General features: G+C 40.5%; 1 protein-coding gene and 2 long non-coding RNA genes across 7 annotated transcripts in view; 2 read left to right on the top strand and 1 right to left on the bottom strand.

Moving 5' to 3' along the window:
- Positions 1–16,832, bottom strand: part of LYPD6B (LY6/PLAUR domain containing 6B) — a 234,389-nt gene that overhangs the window by 25,121 nt on the left and 192,436 nt on the right. For all 4 annotated transcript variants that reach the window (XM_049712497.1, XM_049712498.1, XM_049712499.1 and 1 more), the window contains one exon: positions 12,788–12,846. The gene's annotated coding sequence lies outside the window, so the exon portion shown is untranslated. The remainder of the gene's footprint in view (positions 1–12,787; positions 12,847–16,832) is intronic.
- LOC117200814 (uncharacterized) overlaps positions 1–16,832 on the top strand; it is a 112,705-nt gene that overhangs the window by 92,998 nt on the left and 2,875 nt on the right. The window lies entirely within an intron of this gene.
- On the top strand, positions 11,344–15,615 carry LOC125965037 (uncharacterized). The gene is made up of 2 exons (XR_007478501.1): positions 11,344–12,257; positions 12,482–15,615. It is a non-coding gene; the product is annotated as an uncharacterized LOC125965037 (long non-coding RNA).

The raw sequence follows: 16,832 nt of genomic DNA, 5'->3' as shown, positions 1-16,832 counted from the left end.
GAGTTAAGAAATATTGTCCCCATTTGCCACTAAGACAAGCGAGGCTTAGAGTCGTGTAGGTAAAATTTCTAAACTGTGGGGATTGAGTGCAATTACATAGGTAATGTACATTTTACTTAGAGGATGTTGAAGACATGTTCTCCCCCTTCCCTCCCTCCCCCCAGGCTTTTTCAGGTAACATTAGCAGGAGAATAGAGATCAGATCAAGGGATATAACTGTCCAATTCCATTCCACACCAGCTGGACCAAATCTAGTAAACTGTGTTGAGTTCTCTGCACTCATTTCTTAAGAAGATTCAGAAGTTCTCTCTATTGCAACCAAGTGAGAAGTTGGAATGAATGACTGCCAAGGTTCCTTTCACTTCTAATATTCTATGATTTTAGGGGAAGGATATTAATGAAGACTTTAGTTATGCCATAAAAAGTCATAAATGTAATACAATATCATAATATTTCAGATTTCTGCTATACTCTTTTAAAGTAAAACTTAAAAAAAAAAATCTCATAAAGCACAGGATCAAAGACTCACAGAACTGAGTATCTCATTTCTAAACATAAAGCTGTGCATTTTGCAGTGCTAAAGATGGGAGTTTTTCCCACTACATGCAACTGTGATACAAGATAATGTCTAAAACAGTGCTATTATTAAAATAACTTCATTATGCAAATCAATCGTGAATTAATACAGGGCCCATAAGTGTGTAATTTGGGTGAAGAAACAGTCTAATCAATTTTAAAGACATCTTTCTAAACGTGATTCAGATTTTAAGAAAAAGCTAAAAGACACTTCCAAAGTAATAGCTTTTCAGCTACATTTAAAAAAAATAAATTTAGGGCTTCCCTGGTGGCGCAGTGTTTGAGAGTCCGCTTGCCGATGCAGGGGACGCAGGTTCGTGCCCCGGTCCGGGAAGATCCCACATGCCGCGGAGCGGCTGGGCCCGTGAGCCATGGCCGCTGAGCCTGTGCGTCCCGAGCCGGTGCTCCGCAATGGGACAGGCCACAACGGTGAGAGGCCCGCGTACCACAAAAAAAATAAATTTATTTTATTTACTTATTTTGGGCTGCGTTGGGTCTTCGTTGCTGCGCGCGGGCTTCCTCTAGTTGCGCGAGCGGTGGCTACTCTTCGTGCGGTGCACAGGCTTCTTACTCCGGTGGCTTCTCTTGTTGCAGAGCACAGGCTCTAGGCGTGTGGGTTTCAGTAGTTGTGGCATGCGGGCCCAGCAGTTGTGGCTTGCGGGCTCTAGAGTGCAGGCTCGGTCGTTGTGGCACATGGACTTAGTTGCTCCACGGCATGTGGGGTCTTCCCGGACCAGGGCTCAAACCCGTGTCCCCTGCATTGGCAGGCAGATTCTTAACCACTGCACCACCAGGGAAGTCCTGCATCTTTGTCAAAGATACAATTTTACATCTTTTTGAGAAGGCTCTCATGACACAGAAGAATAAGAAGGTAAGAACTCCATGTGAACAAGATTAGATGTTTAGGAGTTAGAAACAGGACTCCTTTTAAAAAGAATCAAGATTGGTTTGTCATGTTGTATTGAACTATGTGGAAAAATGGTAGGAATCTAATAAAACTATGTTAATTGATTATATTTGAGGGTATCCTTTTTTACCCAGTTTGCTTCCATAAATGATTTTTAGGAGGCTGATGCCAAGTCACTTATGCATTAAACCTCTCAAAATATGGAGTCAAAACCATATTGGATGAGAGGAAAATAAAGATCCTAACCCCTTCTATGAATGGTGTTCCTCTGCTGTATGTCACGCTTTGCTCTGTACTTCCCAGGAGCCAAGAGAGACACACATGGAACACACATTCTCATTATTTGTAAAAAGAAAACTCCCCCTGATCCCTAATTCTCAAATTAGTGGTCCCTATGCATGTTTATACAGAGAGCAGCAAACAACACATGGATAATGCCCGAGATTTGTTTTGAAGAGCTCCAGATGCATCCCTCATTTGGCCATTTCTTTAAAAAAGCCAAAGGCATAATATTAAGAGGTAATTTTACAAAGATATTTCCACTGCCAGGCAGGCAAATGAGAGAGATTATTTTCTTTTCTGTGTGAGAGGGGTATTTTTAAATTTGAGAGGAAGATACAATAACTGGACAGAAGTTCTGCGGGAGAGCTGCAGGCACACAGGTGTTGGTGCTGTTAATGGGTGATTCTACCGGCAGAACTGCAAGGATATAAACTGAGTGGCAACAGAGGCTGGGCACGGAAGACATCGTTTTTATGTTCCCTATCCTTGCTTGCTGTACTGAACTCATTTCTTTTAATAACCAATCAAAGTTCACATAATAGAAATCTAGGCTGAAATGTCCGACAGCTGGCTAAGGATCCACTATTCTATAATTGTTGAGTGGAGGAGAACCACCCCAAAGATGCATTCTCAAACACATGGCACTCGTGTGAAAATAGCACTCATGCATGAAGACAGAACTCAACTGAGAAAATAGCTTTCAAGGTCACTAGACGTGCAGGTGATGGCTAGCACTTCTGACTTCATTTAGTCTCAGCTGAGGTAGAAAAATGACCATAAAACTAGAGTGTATACACACAGATGTGTCTCTCATTTGAATCTCTCTGTATATATTCTAATATGATGGAATATCTGTACCAAAGCAGAAATCTTAGATGACAAGTTCATCTGGATATGTGTGTGTGTGTGTGTGTGTGTGTGTGTGTATGTATGTGTATGTGCATCTGCATATACACACGCATACATGTATCTTATTGAATGAATTCACTGCTTAAGCACTATGTGCCAGGTGATAAAGAATCCCTAGAACTCTGTTAAGAGACTGTATTACCAATCACGCCCAATGCTTTCAGCACCTGCACTGTTATCTGTCATTTGGGAGAGCTTTAGGATGCAGAACTCTTACTATGCATTCGTCCTGTTGTCCTTCTTCTGTGCTGAGGCTTTATGTCACTGACCACTGTTTATAACACTAGCTCAAATTATTCCTGATTCTATATCTAAAAATGTATTATACAAGAACACGTTCATGGCTATCATTCTGAAACAGAAGGGCACTTGAAAACCAACAACAGACTACACGCAATGGCAAAAGACTATCGTGCTGACTTTTTTGCACAGTCACAAAATCCAGAACAGATTATTCAAAGAACTCTCTGGAAGCTGACAAGCTTATAAAAGCAATCCTAATAAAAAAATTTCTGCATTCTACATATATAACAAAGTTACAGCATGTCATCTGCTCTATAAATTGTCACTATTACCACTTGGAGCAGAAGGAAATGTACATATATAAAGATATATATGTGCATAATTTTATATTCCCAGAGGAAACTGAAAAAGTATGTGCATTAAATAGTGTTTTCATTGCAACATGAAAAACGACGCTTAAGCAATGGTTCACAGTCCCACAAGGGTAAAGTCAAGTGTAAACGCTGCCTAGTATAATGGGGGGAGAATGGACGGGGCACTCAGGCGTGGGAGCAAATTCTGATCCTGTCACTAGTTGGATCTACTACTTCTGGCTGATCCCTGTACAGCTCTGAGGTTCAGTTTCCTATCAGTAAAATAGAGATATTAAATATCTATTTTGCAGAGAGTTGTGGGAATTAAAGGACAAGGAATAAGTCCCTACCCATTGCTGCTTTTTCAAATTATTAAATAAATTTAAAAGCTAAAAATAGAGATTTATGGTTCCTCAGAGAATAACATACCAGCCAGTATCGTTAAGATTACGCTGTATCTGGCTAGATTTAAGACTGAAATTCAATACACATATTTTCAGCTCTCAAATACTATGTTTATCTGAGCATATATGAGAGAAGAATGTAAAACTCCTCTGAAGACAGATTTTAAGAAAACTACTCTAGAATATATGTGGGCACAATATTTAGGCCTCAGTGGAACATTTTCATTTATCTTCTTTCTGAGAAATCTATATTCTTTGTCTACGCTCATAAATAAAAGGCAGTTCTCATGAAGTGTGCTTGAGAAAGCAAGTCTCTGTGCTCTCACATGCGTCATTTACCTTGTATTTCTCACTCTTTAAAGGCCCAATTTCAATATTTCTCCCTCATGAAAAACTTTGTGTCCACTCCACCCCATGGAATAGTCCCCACTCTGAAAAAAGCATGGGGTTCATTTGGGGACACAAGACTGCCCTCGTTGCTGAGCACTGGGGTGGGCACAGCAGCTCCAATCCTTGCTTAGAGATGGGCTAAAGGTCTCTAAAGGACTCACACACTTGCAGGCCTTACCTTTAAAAAAAGAAAAAAAAAGTAAAGCTTTTCTATCTTTTCCACGAACAGAATTTCCATTTCCATGTTCACTGTTCATTTAGATTTTAGGTGAACGAAATATGCTATGACCACACGATCTTCCCAAGCTATCCTAAAAGGGTGAAAGGAGGTGAACCCTGCTGGGCTTTCACCTCTTGCTCCTGTAGCCCCACCCTCCAACCTTGTCCACCCTGCTCTGTGCCCTGGGAAGCCAAGCTATGAAGACCAGGCACACAGCTCCCTTTTCCACCGGCTTTCAGCTTCGTTTGGCCAATGGCAGAAACTGGCAGATCAGAGGGTGGGCAGAGAGTGAGACTGGGGAAGTTACTCCCCTGACTCACTCCCTGCCAGGCTGTCGTCATGTCCCTCAGCTCCCATCAGGTCCCTGGCTCCACAGCTACCTTCTCCTGGGTTCTGGTAACCACTTATCTTATCCTTTAGGCCTATAGGATAGAAATGGCTTCTCTCTGTTGCCAGCTATGAAGACTAGGTGAACCCACACCACTGTAAACAGCCCCTTATTCATTCTCTTAAATAACACCAGTCTGAATATGCCATCTCATTCCTGCCAGGACCCTGACTAAGCCTTGAATCCAGTCTCAAAACACCAGGAAAAGAGCCACACTGAACCAGAGCATCAGGACTTGCTGTTACAGCAGGTATTAATACGAACAGCTGCAATGACTTTACCAGAAGAGCATAAGAACAGTTGTTACTCTTATGTCATAAAAAACCAACAATTGGATTTATGCTACAAACTAATCAAGGTGAGACTGAAGGCTTTAGAAAGAAAATGAGAATATCAACAAGAAAAATCTAGCTGAAAATTATTCTATAATCCCATGCAAATATTACAAGCCCACCAAAATGCAGCTTCTTCTGCTGCTACCATCACTGAAGAACATCATTAAATAAGGAGAAGGGTGGGGGGCAAGATTCCTGAACCTCAATAAAAGAGCTGAGAAAAATGAACACATTGAACATAGCACTGAAGCCCACGGAAGCTTTAGTGTATTCAAGGCTGCACTCTTGCAGCATCATAGAACCTAACACATATCTACACAGAGATGTAAGTTTATTTAAATATAAAAAATTCACAGAGGAGAGGGGCCAAGATGGGGGAGTAGAAAGACCCTGAGCTCACCTCCTCTCATGAGCACACCAAAACAACATCTGCAGAACAACCATTCATAAAAAAAACACTAGAACCTACCAGAAAAGATCTTCTCCAACTAAAGACATAAAGAAGGAACCACAAGACAAGTAGCAAGAGCAAACTCAAGATATAATCAAATCCCCTACCCCAGGGTGGGCGACCCACAAACTGGAGAATTATATTGCAGAGGCTCTTCCACAGGCATGAGACTTCTAGGCCCCCCGTCAGGCTCCCCAGCCTGGGGGATCCTGCATCAGGAAGATGATACCCTAGAGCATTTGGCTTTGAAGGCCAAGGGGTTAATTTTGGGAGCCTCACAGAACTCAGGGAAATAGAGATTTCATTCTTAAAGGGCCTACCCAAAATCTCACACATACCAGGACCCAAGGCAAAAGCAGTAATTTGATAGGACCCTGGGCCAGACCTACCTGCTTGTCTGGGAGAGTCTCCTGGAGAGGTGAGGGATGGCTGCGGCTCACGCAGGGGACATAGACAATGGTGGCAGCCATACTGGGGAACATTCTACTCATGAACACTGCTGATGGCAGCTGCCATCTTGGCTCAAGACCTGGCCCCACCCAACAGCCTTTAGGCACCAGTACTGGGATGCCTCAGGCCAAACAACTAACTGGACAGAGACACATCCCTATCCATCAACAGATGACAGGCTGCCTTAAGATTTCCTGAGCTCACAGCTGCCTCTAAAAACACCCTAGATACAGCCCTGCCTACCAAAGGGCCAAGACACAGCTCCGCCCACCAGTGGGCAGGCACTGGCCCTTCTCTCCAGGAAGCCTGCAAAAGCCTCTAGACCAGCCTCATCCACCAGGGGGCAGACACCAGAAGCAAGAAAACTACAATCCCACAGCCTGCGGCTCCTGCTCACAGCAGGCCAGATCTTAACCTGGGAACAGCTGGGCCCAGGTCCTGGCCCTGTCCACGAGCAGGCCAATGCAAACTTCGGGACACCACAGACCCCATACCCAACTGTGTCAGGAACACCACCCCCCAAACAATCTGAAATGAGATCTGAGATCCCTGGGCCCTGCAGCCAGACTACAGGAAACAGCTCTGTCTACCAGTGGTCCAGCACTAACTCCAGGACCTGGCCTCACCCACCAGTGGGTGGCCAACAGCTGTGGAGTCTTCAGGACCCTGACTCTGGCCATCGGTGAGCCAAAACTAGCCATGGGACCCCTGGGGTTCTGCAGCCAGCCTCCTCGTGACCAGGCCCTGCTAACCAGCAGCCAGTAATCATGAGGGCCTGCAGAGTACAAATGCAGAGTTTTAAAAATGCATTTGAAATTAAGAGATCGGCAACTTAAAACAATATATATATATAGAGAGAGACTGCTATACAAAAACCTCATGATAACCACAAACCAAACATCCATAATAGATATATATACAAGAAAGAAAAAGGAATCCAAACTTAACACTAAATATAGTCATCAAATCACAGGAGAATAAAAAAAGAAGAAAGGGGGGAAAAGACCTATAAAAACAAATACAAAACAATTAACAAAAAGGCAATAAGAACATACATATCGATAATTACCTTAAATGTAGTCAGGTTAAATACTCCAACCAAAAGACATAGAGTGGCTGAATGGATACAAAAACAAGACTCATATATATGCTGCCTAGAGAGACTCACTTCAGATCTAGAGACACATATAGACGGAAAATGAGGGGTTGGAAAAAAGTATTCCATACAAATGGAAATCAAAGAAAGCCAGAGTAGCAATACATGTATCAGGCAAAATAGACTGTAAAATAAAGACTGTTACAAGAGACAAAGCAACACACTACATAATGATCAAAGGATCAATCCCAGAATATATAACAATTGTAAATATATATATGCACCCAACACAGAAGCACCTAAATATTTAAGGCAAATATTAACAGACATAAAAGGAGAAATCAACAATGATACAATACAGTAGGGGACTTTAACACCCTACTTATATCAATGGACAGATCACCGAGACAGAAAATCAGTAAGGAAACACAGGCCTTAAAAACCACATTAGACTAAATGGAATTACTTGATATATAGAGAGCATTCCATCTGAAAGCAACAGAATATACATTCTTTTCAGGAGCACATTGAACAGGATCCAGGATAGATCACATGCTAGGCCACAAAACAAGCATTGGTAGATTTAAGAAAACTGAAGTCAAATCACGCACCTTTTTGACCACAATGTTATGAGATTAGAAATCAACTACAAGAAAAAAACTGCAGAAAACACAAACACATGGAGGTTAAACAATATGCTACTAAACAACCAATGGATCATTGAAGAAATCAAAGAGGCAATCAAAAAATACCTAGAGACAAAAGAAAATGAAAACACAACAATCAAATACCCATGGGACACAGCAAAAGGTTCTAAGAAGGAAGTTTATAGCAATACAAGCATACCTCAGAGAACAAGAAAAATCTCATAAATACCCTAACCTTACATCTAAAGGAACTAGAAAAAGAAGAATGAACAAAACCCAAAGTTATTCGAAGGAAAGAAATCATAAAGATCAGAGCAGAAGTCAATGAAATAGAGACCAAAAAAAAAAGAGAAGATCAATGAGCTGGTTCTTTGAAAAGATAAACAAAATTGATAAACCTTTAGCCAGACTCATCAAGAAAAAATGAAGAGGGCCCAAATCAACAAATCAGAAATGAAAAAGGAGAAGTTACAACTGACACCATAAAAATACAAAAGATCGTAAGAGACTACTACAGGCTACTATATGCCAATAAAATGGACAACCTAGAAGAAATGGACAAATTCTTGGAAAGGTACAATCTCCCAAAACTGAACCAGGAATAGAAAATATGAAAAGACCAATTACCAGTAATGAAACTGAATCAGTAATTTAAAAACCTCAACAAACAAAAGTCCAGGACCAGATGACTTCACAGGTGAATTTCGCCAAACATTTAGAGAAGAATTAATGCTTACCCTTCTGAAACTATTCCAAAAAACTGCAGAGGAAGGAACACTTCTGAACTCATTCTATGAGGCCACCATCACCAAAACCAAAAAGAGATTTCCCCCCCCCAAAAAAAAATTACAGGCCAGTATCACTGACGAACATAGACACAAAAATCCTCAATAAAATATGAGCAAACCGAATACAACAATGCATTAAAAGGATCATACATCATGATTAAGTGGGATTTATCCCAAGGATGCAAGGAATTTTCAATAACTGCAAATCAATTAGTGTGATACGCCACATTAACAAATTGAAGAATTTGTTCTTCAAAAGCCATACAATCATCTCAAAAGATGTAGAAAAAGCTATAAAATTCAACATCCATTTATAATAAAAACTCTTCAGAAAGTGGACACAGAGGGAACCTACCTCAACATAATAAAGGCAAACCCACAGCTAAAATCATACTCAACAGTGAAAAGCTGAAAGCATTTCCTCTAAGATCAGGAACAAGACAAGGATGCCCACTCTCACCACTTTTATTCAACATAGTTTTGTAAGTCCTAGCCACAGGAATCAGTGAAGAAAAACAAAGTAACCAAGTTAGAAAGGAAGACTTAAAACTGTCACTGTTTGCAGATGACATGACACTATACATAGAAAATCCTGAAGACACTACCAGAAAACTACTAGAGCTCATTAATGAATTCAATAATGTTGCAGGATACAAAATTAATATACAGAAATCTGAATTTCTCTACATTAATACTGAAGTATCAATATTGAAAGGGAAATTAAGGAAACAATCCCATTTACCATAGCATCAGAAAGAATAAAATACCTGGGAATAAATATACCTAAGGAGGCAAAAAGACCTGTACTCTGAAAACTGTAAGGCACTGATGAAATAAATTGAAGACTACACAAACAGGTAGAAAGATATATACCATGTTCTTTATTGGAAGAATAAAATACTGTTTATATGACTATACTGCTCAAGGCACTCTACAGACTCAATGCAATCCTTGTCAAATTATCAAATTAGCAGAGGGGGGAACACTCCCAAACTCATTCTGCGAGGCCACCATCAGCCTGATACCAAAACCAGACAGAGATGTCACAAAGAAAGAAAACTACAGGCCAATATCACTGCTGAACATACATGCAAAAATCCTCAACAAAATACTAGCAAACAGAATCTAACAGCACAATAAAAGGATCATACACCATGATCAAGTGGGGTTTACCTCAGGGATGCAAGGATTCTTCAAGATATGCAAATCAATCAATATGATACACCATATTAACAAACTGAAGAATAAAAACCATATGATCATCTCAATAGATGCAGAAAAAGCTTTTGACAAAATTCAACACCGATTTATGATAAAAACCCTCCAAAAAGTAGGCATAGAGGGAACTTAACCTCAACATAATAAAGGCCATATATGACAAACCCACAGCCAACATCATTCTCAATAGTGAAAAACTGGAAGCATTTCCACTGAGATCAGGAACAAGACAAGGTTGTCCAATCTCACCACTATTATTCAACATAGTTTTGGAAGTTTTAGCCACAGCAATGAGAGAAGAAAAAGAAATAAAAGGAATCCAAATTGGAAAAGAAGAAGTAAAGCTGTCACTGTTTGCAGATAACATGATACTATACATAGAGAATCCTAAAGATGCTACCAGAAAACTACTAGAGCTAATCAATGAATTTGGTAAAGTAGCAGGATACAAAATTAATGCACAGAAATCTCCTGCATTCGTATTCACTAATGATGAAAAATCTGAAAAGAGAAATTAAGGAAACACTCCCATTTACCACTGCAACAAAAAGAATAAAATACCTAGGAATCAACCTACCTAGGGAGACAAAAGACCTGTATGTGGAAAACTATAAGACACTGATGAAAGAAATTAAAGATGATACAAACAGGTGGACAGATACACCATGTTCTTGGATTGGAAGAATCAACACTGTTAAAATGATCATACTACCCAAGGCGATCTACAGATTCAATGCAATCCCTATCAAACTGCCAATGGCATTTTTCACAGAACTAGAACAAAAAAATTTACAATTTGTATGGAAACACAAAAGACCCTGAATAGCACAAACAATCTTGAGAAAGAAGAACAGAGCTGGAGGAATCACACTCCCTGACTTCAGGCTATACTACAAAGCTACAGTAATCAAAATAGTGTGATATTGGCACAAAAACAGACACATAGATCAGAACAGGATAGAAAACCCAGAAATAAACCCACACACTTATAGTCAAACTACGATAAAGGTGGCAAAAATATACAATGGAGAAAAGACAGTTTCTTCAGTAAGTGGTGCTGGGAAAACTGGACAGCTACATGTAAAACAATGAAATTAGAACATTCCCTCATACCATATATAAAAATAAACTCAAACTGGATTAAAGACCTAAAAGTAAGACCAAAACCATAAAACTCTTAGAGGAAAACATAGGCAGAAGATTCTTTGATATAAATCGCAGCGATATTTTTTTGGATCTGTCTCCTAAATTAAAGGAGATAAAAGCAAAAATAAACAAATGGAACCTAATTAAACTTAAAAGATTTTGCACAGCAAAGGAACAACTGACAAAATGAAAAGACAACATATTGAATGGGAGAAAATATTTGCAAATGATATGATTGATAAGCGATTAATATCCAACATATATAAATAGAACACAGAACTCAACATCAAAAAATAAACAACTTGATTAAAAAATGAGAAGAACTCGACAGACATTCTTCCAAAGAGGACATGCAGATGGCCAATAGGCACATGAAAAGAAGCTCCACATTGCTAATTATTAGAGAAATGCATATAAAAACTACAATTAGATGTCATCTCACACCTGTCAAAATGACTATCATCAATAAGAACCCAAATAACAAATGTTGGCAAGGCTATGGAGAAAAAGGAACCCTTGTACACTGTCGATGGGGAGCTACCATATGACCCACAATTTCACTCCTGGGTATATATCAGAAAAAAACAAAAACACTAATTCAATAAGATGCACACACCCCAGTGTTCACATCAGCATTATTTACAATTGCCAAGATATTGAAGCAATCTAAGTGTCCATCAGCAGATGAACAGATAAAAAGTGGTACAGATATACAGTGGAATACTACTCAGCCATAAAAAAGAATGAAATTTTGCCATTTTTAGCAACATGGATGGACTTGGAGGGCATCATGCTAAGTGAAATATGTCAGAAAAAGAAAGCAATACTGCATGATATCATTTATATGTGGAGTCTAAAAAATATACTAGTGAATGTAACAAAAAAGAAGCAGACTCACAGATGTAGAGAACAACCTAGTGGTTACCAGTGGGGGTTGGATGGGAGGGGCAATATAGGGGTGGAGGAGTGGGAGGTACAAACTCTTGTGTTTAAAATAGGCTCAAGAGACTTCCCTGGTGGTGCAGTGGTTAAGAATCTGCCTGCCAATGAAGGGGACATGGGTTTGAGCTCTGGCCCGGGAAGATCCCACATGCCGCAGAGCAACTAAGCCCATGTGCCACAACTACTGAGCCTGTGCTCTAGAGCCCGTGAGCCACAACTACTGAGCCCATGTGCCACAACTACTAAAGCTCGTGTGCCTAGAGCCCATGTTCTGCAACAGAGAAGCCACCACAATGAGAAACCTGTGCATTGCAACGAAGAGTAGCCCCCGCTTGCTGCAACTAGAGAAAGCCCACATGCAGCAACGAAGACCCCACGCAGCCAAAAAATAAATTAATTAAAAAAAAATAAATAAAATGGTAAATTTTTAATAAATAAATAAAATAGGCTCAAGGATGTATTGTACAACACAGGAAATATAGCCAATATTTTGTAATAACTATAAATGCAAAGTAACCTTTAAAAATTGTATATATATATTTGTTTTTTTTTGCAGTACACGGGCCTCTCACTGCTGTGGCCTCTCCCATTGAGGAGCACAGGCTCCAGACGCACAGGCCCAGCGGCCATGGCTCACGGGCCCAGCCGCTCCGCGGCACGCGGGATCTTCCCAGACCGGGACACGAACCCGTATCCCCTGCATCGGCAGGCAGACTCCCAACCACTGCGCCACCAGGGAAGCCCTAAAAATTGTATAATTTTTTTAATAAATTCACTGAAAACCAGAATTTCATATTAACACAATGGTGCTTTGCCCTATTCTCCTTTCTTAAAATCTTGTATTTCAAGAAACAACACTATTTTTCCATGACAATGGGCTTGTCACTTAAATTAAGGACCTTTTCCTGAACTGCCTCTGATTATTCTCTGGTTACCTCTCACCTTCCACAGTCCCAAACCTTCCTATTGGGATAATGGTCTTCGCAGCCTCATTTGCCCAGAGAAGCCCTTCACTTCACCTTCCAAATTTACTCATACTCACCTTTCTTAATTTTCTTTTCTCCTCCTCTTTCACTCCCTGCTACCCTCACTCAAGGACACCTGAAAGAAAAAAAAAAGAAAGAGTTCAGCTTGAAATGTACATTGAGATCTCATCCATATTCTATACCAATTTCCAGACCATAAAACTCCTTATTGTATAAAGTGTTCTGTGATAATGCCTGAAATAGTCCCTTTTACCTTGTGCTTAAAATAAAACACACCTTAGATGTACTTTGTAAAGCAGCAGCATGCAACAACAGAAGACAAAGAGGCCAAAAGAGGGGTCTCTTTTCTCTTCCCCTTTTGTTAATGAACACACAGATTCTTTTCACTGCAAACACCTAGGAGAGAAGACTAGCTTAGGGATTTGGTAAGGTTGGCATCTGGAAAGTGAGGGGACTGAGGGAGCGCTGATCACCCTTCTTATTATTCAGAGTACGCCGGAATGTGGAGCCGACTACAACTGACGCCCAAATCACATCGTTGATGGCAAAGATGACTTCTCGTCCCCAGAGTCACATTTCTAGGCTACGGTCTTCCACTGTGACTAACAGCCGCCCCAGCAATGCCTGCACCTCAGGGCCATCACTCCTCCTGCCCCCATCATGGCTGCACAGGGTAGACACGGAGTAAGGAATCGTTGAATATGCCCAAACGAGGCTGATTTCACCCATTCAGTCTGCAAAGTCCACTCCCCTGACTCTGATGACGACCAATTTCCATTTACCCTTTGTGGCCTGCATTTGGGCAGCAGGCAACTCCTGGCTGTGCAGACTCAAATTAGCACACTCACTACACCGCATGACTCGGCAGCCAAGAACTTTCCCATCTGAAATTCATTAATCTTCCCCACATCCCCGTGAGGTAAGCAGGTGTGTTCACCTGCAGGTTATAAGGAGGAAATTGGGGATGAGGAGGTTAGGAGCTGTGCCATGGGTTATTAAGGGTGTCTGCCGGGGATGAAGTCATTCTGTAGTCATCCCCGTTCAGTCTCCACCTGCTCCGGATCCAGGCCTCCACACACACACACCCCCCACCCCCTGCTTTGACCACCTTATCATTCTCTGGGCTTTTGTGAAGGCGCAGAGTCCCAGCAGATACATGCATTTCAAAAGGATAAAAGGTATTATGATTTGCCCCTGCTAAATACTTCAGATGTCTCTCCCACGATAACTCGTACCAGAAGTCCTCTCTCTCAGACCTTTTCCAGTAAAGGTATCTTGTTAGCTAGAACTAATACTGTCTCCTGGAAAGAGGGCTCAGAATAATACAGCTTCATCCTTTGCCTGGGAAAGGCCTCGTAAGGTTCACTCTCGCACCTTCAGAGGCACAAACCAGCACCCAGGCAGCCCTGGAGTTCAGGGTTATTGGCTGCCCAGGCCTGTGAACTGCCCGGAGCACAGTGATGGCACAGCGCCTCCACACACTTCATCTGGGCCCTCTCGGCTCTGCAGCATGATTTGCGTCTCTGATTGGTTCCCTAGGGCAGGTACACAGCCAGCGCTGCAACTTTCTCTACTGTAGGCCTTTCTGACTTAGCCAAAGAGAACCAGGATTGGCTACTTCCAAGGGAGAAGCACACTTCAACCACCAAAACTATGTCCTTTATCCTTTGCTGGTTCTGCTTTCTCCTCCCACCTCCAGATGAGGACCTGCCCCAGGTTTCAAACTTTTATGTTATTACTATTTACTTTCCTATAGTGTTATTACTCTTACTTTCCTTAGGGACCACATTTATGCTCACACATTCTACTCCCACTCCTTGCTGATTTCTAAATCACCAGATCTGACGAGGCTGGACTATAAACTATAATTTTCTGCCATTTTTAAATAGCATAAATTGGAGTAGATGACTTACTATTTCATTTAGGGAATGACTAGTCCTGAAAGACATTAAAACATTCTCTAATGCCACAGTAAATAAAACAGTATAGTAGTAACATTTGAGTAGACAGACAAATGGAACAATAGAAGGTCTGGAAATAGACTCAAATACACATGGGAATTTGTTATACGGTAAAGGTGGCATCTCAAACCAGTAAGGTAAGAATACACTTTAAGAAGCTGAGTTGGGACAACTGGGTAGCCAGGAAAAAAATAAGGTTAGTACACACCTCATACTATACACATAGAAAACAAAGCCATAAAAGTTCCAGAAAAGAAAATGTGAACACAGAATAGTATTGGATAATCTTAAGGAATTATTGGTATAATAATGTTATAGAAGTTATGTTCTAAAAAGTTCTTACATGTTATTGATATATATTGATATAAAGAAAATATAATGTCTGGGGTTTGCTTCAAATATTCTCAAAATGGATGGGAGGATAAGATAAAACAAGATTGGCAAAATACCCCAATTGTTGAAGCTGGATGACATGTAATTGAGGTTTATTATACTATTTTCTAATTTGTGTATGCTTAAAATTTTCTGTAATAAAATGGGTTCTTAAAAATACAAGAAAATTCCCGTGCCACAACTACTGAGCCTGCACTCTAGAGCCCGTAAGCCACACCTACTGAAGCCTGCATGCCTAGAGCCCGTGCTCTGCAACAAGAAAAGCCACCGCAATGAGAAGCCTGTGCACCGCAATGAAGAGTAGCCCCCGTTCGCCGCAACTAGAGAAAGCTCGTGTGCAGCAACAAAGACCCAACGCAGCCAAAAATGAAATTAAAAAAAACAACAAGGTCCTACTGTATAGCACAGGGAACTATCTTCAATATCCTGTGATGATAAACCCATAATGGAAAAGAATATGAAAAAGAATGTATATATATGTATAACTGAATCACTTTGCTGTACAGCAGAAATTAACACAACATTGTAAACTTCAACAAAATAAATTTAAAAAAAACAAAATAAATTTAAAAAAAAAAAAGAAAAAAAAACACAGGAAAATATGAGTGACTTCCTGGGAGTGGGGAAGGGCCATTCTGACTATGATTAAAAACCCAGAAAGGGCTTCCCTGGTGGCGTAGTGGTTGAGAGTCCGCCTGCCGATGCAGGGGACATGGGTTCGTGACCCGGTCCGGGAAGATCCCACATGCCGCGGGGCGCCTGGGCCCATGAGCCATGGCCGCTGAACCTGCGCGTCCAGAGCCTGAGCTCCACAACGGGAGAAGCCACAACACTGAGAGGCCTGTGTACCACCAAAAAAAAAAAAAAAAAACCGAGAAAGTAAAGTTTGATTAATTCAATTACATCAAACAACAATACCTTTTGTATGCCAAAAAAAAAAAAATTATAAGCAAAGTAAAAAAAACCAAATAAACTGGGGGAAATATTTTCAACTCATGTCACAGACAAAACAATGGATAATCTCGCTAATATGGAAAGAGCTAGTAAAAATCGGTAAGAAAATTATCAGTAACCCAACAGAAAAAGTAGCAAACAACATTAATAGACATTTCATAGAAAAATGAACAAAATGGCCTTTAAACAACATGAGAAAAGTTGAGCATCTTTTCAAACAGGAGAAATGTAAATTAAAAGTATACTTCATAAATTCCAGATTTTGACTAGTCTGATAGATAAAAATGTTTTCTAATATTCTTTTGAGGAGGCCATGGGAAATCAGTCATTTTCATATATTGCTGGTGGGAACGTGACTCCAAAGAGCAATTTGGTAACATTATTAAAATTTCAAATGTATTTACCCTTGACCCAAAATCTCACTTCTGGGAATTTTTTCTACAGATGGTCTGCTTTCATGCAAAATAATATATTGCCATGACAGTCACTGCAGCACTGTTTACAATAGCAAATGATTGGAAAATCCCAAGTGTCCATCAAAAGAGTATGTGTATGTGTGTGTGTGTGTGTGTGTGTGTGTACACATATATATATATATATACACACCTATGTATACACAACGGAATCTGATGCAGCCATTAAAAAAACGGAATTTCCCTGGTGGTCCAGTGGTTAAGACTCCGCATTTCCACTGCAGGGGGCACAGGTTCGATCCCTGGTCAGGGAACTAAGATCCCGCATGCTGTGTGGCAAGGCCAAAAAAAAAAAAATGAGGATGCTCCCTATATTCTGC

The sequence above is a fragment of the Orcinus orca genome, chromosome 7, assembly GCF_937001465.1.
Source record: "Orcinus orca chromosome 7, mOrcOrc1.1, whole genome shotgun sequence".
NCBI lineage: Eukaryota > Metazoa > Chordata > Mammalia > Artiodactyla > Delphinidae > Orcinus > Orcinus orca.
This window is presented reverse-complemented; position numbering and strand designations above follow the sequence as displayed.